Source organism: Pan troglodytes, chromosome 5 (genome assembly GCF_028858775.2).
Source record: "Pan troglodytes isolate AG18354 chromosome 5, NHGRI_mPanTro3-v2.0_pri, whole genome shotgun sequence".
Lineage (NCBI taxonomy): Eukaryota > Metazoa > Chordata > Mammalia > Primates > Hominidae > Pan > Pan troglodytes.
The window spans coordinates 79,862,905-79,872,222 of NC_072403.2; the positions used below are offsets into that span (position 1 = coordinate 79,862,905).

Consider the following 9,318-nt stretch of genomic DNA (forward strand, 5'->3'; position numbering starts at 1 on the left):
GTCTTTTCAGGTAAAGGGCTATTATCAATTTTGTGTCAGAGTCAAAATATGAACTAAATTCATTCCCAACATTAGTTCAGCCTATGCTCAGGAATGAACAAGGGCAGCTTGAGGATTAGAAGCAAGATAGAGTCGGTTAGGTCTGATTTCTTTCACTGTCATAATTTCCTCAGCTATAATTTTGCAAAGGCAGTTTCACCATTATCTTATATTTTAATAATTTAATTTGCTAATATTTTTAAAGACTTTTAAAATTTACATTTATGGAAGATATTGGGCTCTATAATAGTTTTCTCTTTGTATGTGTTTTTATGATTTTGGTATAGGGGTAATGCTGGCCTCATAAAATGAGTTTGTGATGGGGTTCAGGATATGCTACCACAAAATATAACACCTTGGCATTTGCAAAAACAGCAGAAGCAGAAAGGTCTCTCTGACCTTCTCCCACTGTTCTCCCTCCCCTAAAACAGGCCATAAAATAATTATCTGCCTTTCCTCTAAAGTAGGACTTAAGACCATCCTTTCAGAGTGATGCTCCCTATACTTACAGAGGAAAGGACAGGAAGGCACAAAGGCAGGGAAGAATCTGAACAGACAGGCCTTGCCATGTTCCCGTGCCCACTCCCTAGTTTATTACCATTAAATTATACCTGTTTTTTCTAATCATACTTCTACATACACACTCTTCATCAAACCTAAGCATAAAAATATATACTTTCCCCTGTTTCTTTGGGTCTTTATCTTTGAAGGCTCCCACGACATTTAAAATTTATATTAAATTAATCTGTACGTGTTTATCTTGTTAATCTGTCTGTTATGTGTGCGTCTAATTGAAGAGACACCCTGAACAGGCTAAGTGTGAGCAACAAGGTTGTTTATTCACTGGGTGCAGGTGGGCTGAGTCCGAAAAGGAAGTGGTGGGGTTGGAGCTAGTTTTATAGGTTAGGGGTAAGCAGTGGAAAGTTACAGTTTGGAGCTGTTTATTGAGGGCAGGGGAAGAATGTCATAAGGTACATTATCATAAGGTTACAGAGCACAGTGTCATGAGGTTGATTGATCAGTTAGGGTACAGCCTGTTACAATGATAGAATGTCACAAGGTTGGCTGATCAGCTAAGACAGGAACTAGCCGTTTTTCTTCTTTTGTGGTTTTCCTGTCGTCCCAGACTTTCTGGCTCCAGGAGACCTTCTGGATGTGTACGTGTGAGTCACAGGGGTCACGATGGCTTGACCATGGTGCCGCCTGCTCAGAGGACCTTACATTCCTGTCTTTTTATGCTAACAAAACAAAGCAAGAAAAAGTAGTGAAATGTTGGGGTGGTGAAAATTTTGGGGATGGTATAGAGAGATGATGGGCGATGTTTTTCAGGGCTTCTTCGAGCAGGCTTAGGGATGGCGTGGGAACCTAAGGTGGGAGAGATTAAACAGAAGAAAGATCTTGGGGTAAGGGGGATAATGTGCAGTTGCTAGAAGGAGCATTTGTCATACTGACTGATTAGTAATAGCTTGGATGCGATTTTGTATGAACTGAGAGATGAGTCTGAAAAGACAAAGTCCAAATAAGATGAGGAGAAGGATGAGTGCAAAGGAGCCTGTCAGTGGAAGGAACCATGAATCTAAGCTAGAGAATGGCCAGGTAGTGCCAGTATAACTATTTGCCTGATTAGTGAGCTTTTGGGCTCTGTCTTTAAGTTTTTTAATGTTGTCATATACAAGGCCTGATTGATTTAAGTAAAAGCAGCACTCTTCATTTAAGAATAGGCAGAGTCCTCCTTTGTCAGCAGTAAGCAGATCGAGGCCTTGGCGATTTTGGAGGACAGCTGCGGCTAAGGAATCGACCTGGGCTTGGAGGACAGAAAGTGTTTGAGTTATATCAGTAAGGCTAGTGGAGAAGTCACTGAAAAGACTGCAAAACGTGTTGATGGAAGTTATAAGACCTGCTATTCCTGTTCCACTGGCAGCGGTTGAAACTCCTAATCCTACAAGCAAGGGAGTTAATGGGATGACTTTTTTTTTTTTTTTTTTTTTGTCATGTTGGAGTTATGAGGGGAATGGGGAGTTGTTTGCTTCCAGTTGTAAACTCGATCCTGGGAGTAAGGAAGATTAAAGTGCAGGTGCCTGTCCAATTGGCAGGGAGGCACATGTATGCGGAAGAGCCACAGAGAAAAAAAGAGTCCTTGAGGCGGGCAGAACTGGAAGTGGAGAGTAAAAAAATGAGAGTGTGTTCTGGAAGCAGAGTCCTGCACCCAGAGCCCTAGGGATCCAGCAAGGGCAGCGGCTATTAGAGGTTGTAGTGGGGTTTGGTAGGATAACTGTAGAGGGAGAGGTTCTGTTTTAATGGTGTGAAAAAAAGAATTTGGTATCTGTAAGTAGCCATTCACTGTTATTTATAAGACTAGGTATAAACAGGCAGGCAGAAGGCCTTGGAGGGGAATCCATTGAACAGGGGAAGGGTAGCCAAGGATGGAGTGAGAGCCAGGATAAATGTCTTCCTAGGCAAAAGTTGCTACTGATGTTTTTAAGAGTGTTAGTGATGAGGGAGGGCTTTTCTGTAATACGAAGCTGGAATGCTCCAATATTTTGGTTAATGTGGGTGGCAGGGCCTTGGAGGTAAAGAGTAAAGGAACATAAGGAAGATGGGAGGTAACCCAAGGGAATTCCAGTAGGTAATTGTAGGGAGATGCGGAAGGGGGCAGCAATGGGGATAGTTGTTTGTATAGTGAGGGGTCCAAGAACAGGAGGTGTGGAAGTGACGTAGGGAGATAGATTTCGTAGGTAGGTATGGAGGAGAGCAGCAGCTTGTTGGTATGAGATATCAGGGGAGTTTTTGCTGAATTTTTCTAGGAAGTAAAGAAGTTGTTCAGGAGGGTAAAGTTGGGGGTCACTGAAAGAGATTCGGAGGTATAGGGAGATGGGGGAGGTTGCCCAGTGGGCTGGCAGGGCAGGGACAGCTGTATAGTAGGAGGAAGAGAGGGAAATGCATAGGAAGGATTGGAGATGGTGAAGAGGGAGTGGGTGAGGTTGGTGGTATGCTGGAGATAATTAGGGAGGGATAGAGGGTGGCAGGAGAACGGGAGTAAGACAAAGAGTAAGTATAAAAGAAAGGAACTTCATCAGGATGGAAGAATTGGAGAGTACTTTGCCACAGAAGGTCATCTATCCACTCTAAGAGAGAGTTAAGGGTAGCAGCTTGAGGGTGAATCCATGAGGTATCAGCTACAATGGTCTGGAGGAAAAGCGTGAACTGGCAGTATAGACAAAAGCAGGGCATTTAGAAGTAGGTGAGAATGGTGATTAGGGGCATAAGTAGACAGAGTTTAAATAGTGGGGTGACTGTGTAAAGGTCTACTGTAAATAAAAGGTATACAGGGTTATTGTTCTTTTTCAGGAATGAGGGTAAGTTTAAGGGAAGTAGGAGAGAGTACTTGTGACTTCCAGGAGGAGGTGGAGGAGCTAGGCTGGTCGTCAGATGGGCATAGTTTTATCCTGGAGCAATGAATCCAGTGGGGAGGATTCTGTAGACTGACCACGGTTGGGGTACTATAGATGACCAGGTAGGGTCCTGTCCACAGAGGTTGTAGAGTTTGAGGGGTTAGGTTCTTAACGAGAACTGACAGTCCAGCTAGGGTGTCTTCATATCGCTGGGTCTCTGGAGTAGGTAACAGGAAATTGGCAGCTTGGCAGATTTTATGTCTAGCCTGTTGAATGACAAGAAGATAATCACCAAGAGGGCTGGTGTTTGGAATAAGGTTGGGCCCGAGCAGAAAGGTGCGACCATGTAAGAGTTTAAATGGACTGTACCTGGTGGGTTCCTGGGGTGTGGCTCAAATTAGGAGGAGTGCAAGGGGTAGAAGAGTGGTCCAGTCTTTCTGAAGCTGGAGGGTAAGTTTAGCGAGGTGTGTTTTTAAAAGGCTGTTGGCTTTCTCTACTTTTCCAGAGGACTGAGGGTGATAGGGGGCATAAAGATTCCATTGGATACCAACGGCTGGTTAATGAAGGCCGGCCTGTTATCAGACTGCCTGGAAGTAGGGAGACAAAACCGAGGGATTATGTCTGTTAGAAGAGACAAAATAACGGCCCTGGCTTTTTCAGACCTCCTGGGAAAAGCCAGAACCCATCTGGTGAAGGTGTTGACCCAAACCAGGAGGTATTTGAGTTTCTGGATATGGGGCGTATGAGTAAAGTCAATTTGCCAGTCTTGTGCAGGGGTGAACCCTCGTGCTTGATGCGTAGGGAAAGGAGGAGGTTTGGGAAAGACCTGGGGGTAGTAGAGTGGCATATAGCACATTGAGAGGTGATTGTTTTAAGGATGGATTTCCAGGCTGGAAAAGAAATGAGAGGTTCTAAAAAGTGGATTAAAGGTTTATATTCTACATGGAAGTGGTCGTGAAAGGACGAGAGGACAGAGTAAGCTAGAGAGGCAGGGAGAATGAGCTTTCCATGATCTAAAAAACAGTTGTCTTGAGTGGGAAGTGACTGGTAGGTTAAGGTTTTGGAAGGAGAGTAGGTAGGAGTGATAGATGAGAAAGAGAAATATTAGCCACTGGGAGCAGATACTGGGGAGTTTGCTGCGTTTTTGGCTGTTTTATCGGCATAGGTATTTCCTGGGGCAATGGGATCAGAGGTGTTTTGGTGTCCTTTGCAGTGGATTACTCCAGCTTTGGCTGGAAGGAGGGCAGCTTAAAGGAGGGCTTTTATTAAGTGAGCATTGATAATAGAGGACCCTTGTGTAGCGAGAAAACCTCTTTCTGCCCAGATGACAGCATGGTGGTGGAGAATATGGAAGGCATATTTGGATTTGGTATAGATACTAACATGCAGTCCTTTGGTAAGAGTTAGGGCAGGAGTTAGTGCTATTAATTTAGCTTGTTGAGAGGTTGCAGATGGGGGGAGTGTGGCAGTTTCAATGATAGATGAGTGAGACACAACAGCATAGCCAGCTTTACCTGGTGATGATCAACTGGTTTTTCAAGAACCGCCATCAATAAATCAAATGTGGTCTGGGTCAGGGATAGGGAAAAGGGAAATATGGGGAAAAGAAGAGGAGGCTACGTGGATTAAAGAAATAGAGCTGTGGGGATCAGGATTTGTAGTGGGTATTAAGTGAGAAGCTAGGTTGAAGTCCAGTCCAAAGGCAATGGTTACCATGGGATTTTTGATAAAGTGTGAATAGAGTTGGAGGATGCAGGGGTCCGAGAATATGTGTTTTATGTGTGAAGAGGAAACTAAGTCTAGGAGATTGTAAGAGCTATAAAGGGTAAGTGAGGCATAGCCTGTGATTTTGAGAGACTCTAAGAGTATAAGGGCTGTTGCCACTGTGGCGTGCAAACATGATGGCTAGCCCAGGACTGTACGATCAAGCTGTTTGGATAAATAGGCTAATGGTTGCAGGCCTGGTCCCTGAGTAAGAATACCTATACGTAGCCCTGCATTTCTGCTGTGTGAAGGAAGAAGGGTTGAGAGGAGTTGGGGAGCGCTAGAGTGGGGGCTGTCTCTAGGGCCTTTTTTACAGAGCAAAAGGAGGGGCAAGGGAACGATTTAGGATCTATGGGTTCAGCTAAATTTCCTTTTGTGAGTTTACAGAGTGGTTTGGTTAGGATGGCAAAACCTGGTATCCAAAGGCGGAAGTATCCAACAACGCCTAAGAAGGAGGAGTTGTTTGGTGGTGGGGATTGGAGTTTGGGAGATTAGCTGAATATCGTCTGCCAGAAGTAAACGCATATGTTGATGGAGGATTATACCGAGATAGGTAACACTTGGGGAAGAAATTTGAATTTGGAGGGGGATATTCTGTACCCCTTTGAGTAGAGATGTTGAAGAAGCAGGATAATATCTTGCTGGGAAGATTGGTGAAAGGGGCTGCAAAGAAGGTCATCCACATATTGAATGAGATGGGAAGCAGATGGATGAAAAGAAAGCAGGTAATGGGAGAGGGCCTGGCTAAAGTAATGTGGGCTATTTCTGAAACCCTGTGGTAGAAGGGTCCAGGTGGGTTGTTGGGACTGGTGGGTGTCACAGTCAGTCCAAGTTAAAGTGAAAAGAAGCTGGGAAGAGGGATGTAAGGGGATGGTAAAGAAGGCATCTTTGAGGTCAATAACAGAATAGTGAATTGTAGAAGGGGGTATTGAGGATAGGAGAATATAAAGGTTTGGCACAACAGGATGGATGGAGAGGACAATCTGATTAATGAGATGATGGTCTTGGACTAGCCTGTACGACTTACCTGGTTTTTGAACAGGTAGGATGGGAGAGTTGTAAGGGAAGTTGGTAGGAACTAAGAGGCCACGCTGTACTAGATGTGTAATAACAGGCTTTAGGCCCCTTAAAGCCTGTTGTGGGATGGGGTACCCGTGTTGAGCAGGACAGGGGTGGTTATTTGTTAATGGGATGATAAGGGGTGAATGGTCAGTTGCAAGGGAAGGAGCGGAGGTATCCCATACTTCAGGGTTGAAGTGGGGAGATGAAAGGGGAGGTTGGAGGGAGGGTTGGAATTGGATAAAAGGGTAGCTATGAGATGTGGCTGTAGTTCAGGAATAGTCAGGGAGGCAGAAAATTTAGTTAAAATATCTCCGCATAATAAGGGGACTGGGCAGGTGGGGATAACTAGGAAGGAGTGCAAAAAGGAGTGTTGCCTGATGTGACACTAGAGTTGGGGAGTTTTAAGGCGTTTAGAAGCTTGGCTGTCAGTACCCACAACAGTTGTGGGGGCAAGGGAAACAGGCCCTTGAAAAGAAGGTAAGGTGGAGTGGGTATTCCCCGTATTGATTAAGAATGGGACGGACTTACCCTCCACCCTAAGAGTTACCCGAAGCTCGGCATCCTCGATGGTCTAGGGGGCCTCCGAGACGTTCGGGCAGCCTCAGTCTTCAGCAGCCAAGCCGAGGAGATCTGGGAAGGAGTCGGTGGGGAGCTTTGGGTTTGAGCTCCAGGAGCTCCGGAAGTGGCGATGAGAGTCGGGCAGTCAGACTTCCAGTGAGGGCCCGCACAGGCGGGGCATGGCTTAGGAGTAATCCCAGGCTGCAGGCATTCCTTGGCCCAGTGGCCAGGTTTTCATCGCTGGAAGCAAGGTCCCAGAGGGGCTGTTGGATGCTGCGTTTAGATGCCTTGAAGTTCTTGCAGGTAGGCAGTGCAGCTGGGGTTTGTCTTATGGCGGAGGCAAGCATCTGTAGTTCTGAAATGCACTGTCGCCGGGCAGTCTCTTCCCTATTATTGAACACCTTGAAGGCGAGGTTGATTAATTCCTGTTGTGGGATCTGAGAGCCAGACTCTAATTTTTGAAGTTTCTTTCTACTGTCAGAAACTGACTGGGTAATAAAATGCATGTTAAGAATAAGACGGCCTTCTATCCCTTCAGGGTCTAGTGCTGTATATCGCCTGAGGGTGGCAGGTAGACAGGCCATAAACTGAGCTGGATTTTTATCTTTGTTCTGAGTGGGGTTTTTTTTGTTTTTTTGTTTTTTTCAGTTTGTCATAATTGACGGCTTTATATGCAGCCTTCTGAAGCCCTTGAACTAGGCAAGAGATCATGTAGTCCCGTCTGGCTGTGCCTTGGTCCCGGGGCCTGGTAAGTCCATCCAGGGTCTTCACAGGGTACTGCCCTAGCACCTTACTGGCGGCCAGGCTCAGGGCACCGGCGATTATCAGCGTAAGACTGAGCTAGGATCCAAACCCACTCTCACTCCTCAGGAGGGAGGGTAGAGGTAAGGATGACATTTAAGTCATTCCAAGTAAGATTATAGGACTGGGTTAAGTATTGGAATTCTCGTATATATTTGGTGGGGTCAGATGGGAAAGAGCCTAGATGTTCACTAATTTGGGAAAGGTCGAACAGGGAGAAAGGGACCTGAACCCGAACTATTCCTTTGGTTCCTGCCACCTCTCCGAGGAGAAATTGCTAGGCAGGGGCCTGGGGGTTGGCCGCAGGCCCAAACTGTAAGCCAGACAGGATGTGAGCAAGGGTGGTAAGGGGAGGGGCATAAGAGGGTGGATTGTGGGTAGAAATAGGTTCTGGGGGGGAATTAGGAGCAGGTTCGGGTAGGTGGTGGAGGAGAAAGATCGGAGGGGTCAACAGACAAAGAGGAGTCATCATCGCCAGTGGAAGAAGGAGGGGTAGACGGAAGGGAAATAAGGAAAATTGGGGATGGATTACATTGGAAGCATAGGCTAGGGAGAGATCGTATGTAAAAAATGCCTGGAAGTAGGGTACCTCAGACCATTTGCCCATTTTTCCATAGAAGTTGTCTAAGTCCCACAAAATAGAGAAATTGGAAGTGCTGTTTTCTGGCCACTGAGCGCCATTGTCTAATTTATATTGGGGCCAGGACGTGTTACAGAAAAAAATTAGACCTTTAGCCTTTAGATTGGGTGCAAGCTGAAGAGGTTTGAGGTTTCTGAGGACACAAGCCAGACAGAAGAAAGAGGGATGGAGGGCGGGAGATTGCCCATGATAGAACAAGGAAAGATTGGGGGGAAAGAAAGAGACAAGGAAAAGAGCAACCACTAGGATCCTCAGTGGGCGTCCCCATTGGAGGTCCTGGGTTGTGTGGCTGGCAAATGGCCAAGGCGGGCGTCCCTGGCATTGACCAAACACTGAGGGAAGGCTGTCTCCCCAAGAAGAGTCCGTGACCAGTGTTGGATTTCTGAAACACGGATAAGAGGAAGGTTCTTTGTCTCAATTTTGAAAAGAGAAAAAGAGAGGGAGAGATGAGGAGAGACCGAGGCAGCTTACCATATCCATAGACAGAGGCCGGAGTGCTCGCGGAGCTGGTCTGAGGTCCTGAGGGCGAGGGAAGTCTCTTGCATGGGAGAACGTGGGTACCGGGAAGATAGAGGAGAGGTCTGCCGGAGGAGTTCCCCTATCCCGGGCTTTCGGCACCAAATGTTATGCGAGCATCTAATTGGAGAGACAAACTGAACAGGCTAAGTGTGAGCAACAAGGCTGTTTACTCACCCGGGTGCGAGTGGGCTGAGTGCGAAGGAAGTCAGTGGAGGGTGGTGGGTTGGAGCTAGTTTTATCAGTTAGAGGTAAGCACCGGAAAGTTACAGTTAGGAGCCGTTTATTGCGGGCAGGGGAAGAATGTCATAAGGTACGTTATCACAAGGTTACAGAGCACAGTGTCACGAGGTTGATTGATCAGTTAGGGTAAGCCTGTTGCAATGACAGAATGTCGCAAGGTTGGCTAATCAGCTAAGACAGGAACTAGCCGTTTTTCTTCTTTTGTGGTTTTCCTTTTGTCCTAGACTTTCTGGCTCCAGGAGACCTTCTGTGGGTCACAGGGGTCACGATGGCTTGACCATGGTGCAGCCTGCTCAGAGGACC

At 46.4% G+C, this 9,318-nt stretch overlaps 1 long non-coding RNA gene across 2 annotated transcripts; it reads right to left on the reverse strand.

Annotated features, from left to right (window-relative positions):
- Positions 1–859: 859 nt before the first annotated feature.
- Positions 860–9,101, reverse strand: LOC107975188 (uncharacterized). Of its 2 annotated transcripts, none has more exons than XR_001718501.3 (5): positions 8,728–9,101; positions 6,786–7,216; positions 3,801–4,018; positions 3,425–3,697; positions 860–1,277 (listed from the first exon to the last, which is right to left on the reverse strand). It is a non-coding gene; the product is annotated as an uncharacterized LOC107975188 (long non-coding RNA). The 2 variants fall into 2 exon arrangements; XR_001718502.3 differs by having other exon boundaries at positions 6,786–7,055; positions 8,728–9,100.
- Positions 9,102–9,318: the final 217 nt, after the last annotated feature.